Source organism: Palaemon carinicauda, chromosome 33 (assembly GCF_036898095.1).
Source record: "Palaemon carinicauda isolate YSFRI2023 chromosome 33, ASM3689809v2, whole genome shotgun sequence".
NCBI lineage: Eukaryota > Metazoa > Arthropoda > Malacostraca > Decapoda > Palaemonidae > Palaemon > Palaemon carinicauda.
The window spans coordinates 73,723,212-73,723,442 of record NC_090757.1 but is presented as its reverse complement, the minus strand read 5'-3'; positions in this window follow the sequence as shown (position 1 = coordinate 73,723,442).

Below are 231 nucleotides of genomic sequence, written 5' to 3'. Positions count from 1 at the left end.
TCAAATACGATGTCACGAAGATCAGCTGTAAAATCTAAATAATAATAATAATAATAATAATAATAATAATAATAATAATAATAATAATAATAATAATAATAATAATAATAATAATAATAATATTAATAATAATAATAAAATTAAATAAGATAAAAGAATGTAGGAAACGTATCGCCGTATTTAGTTACCATGTGGCCGAGTGGTAAGTCATTGTTCATACAAGTTTCCTGG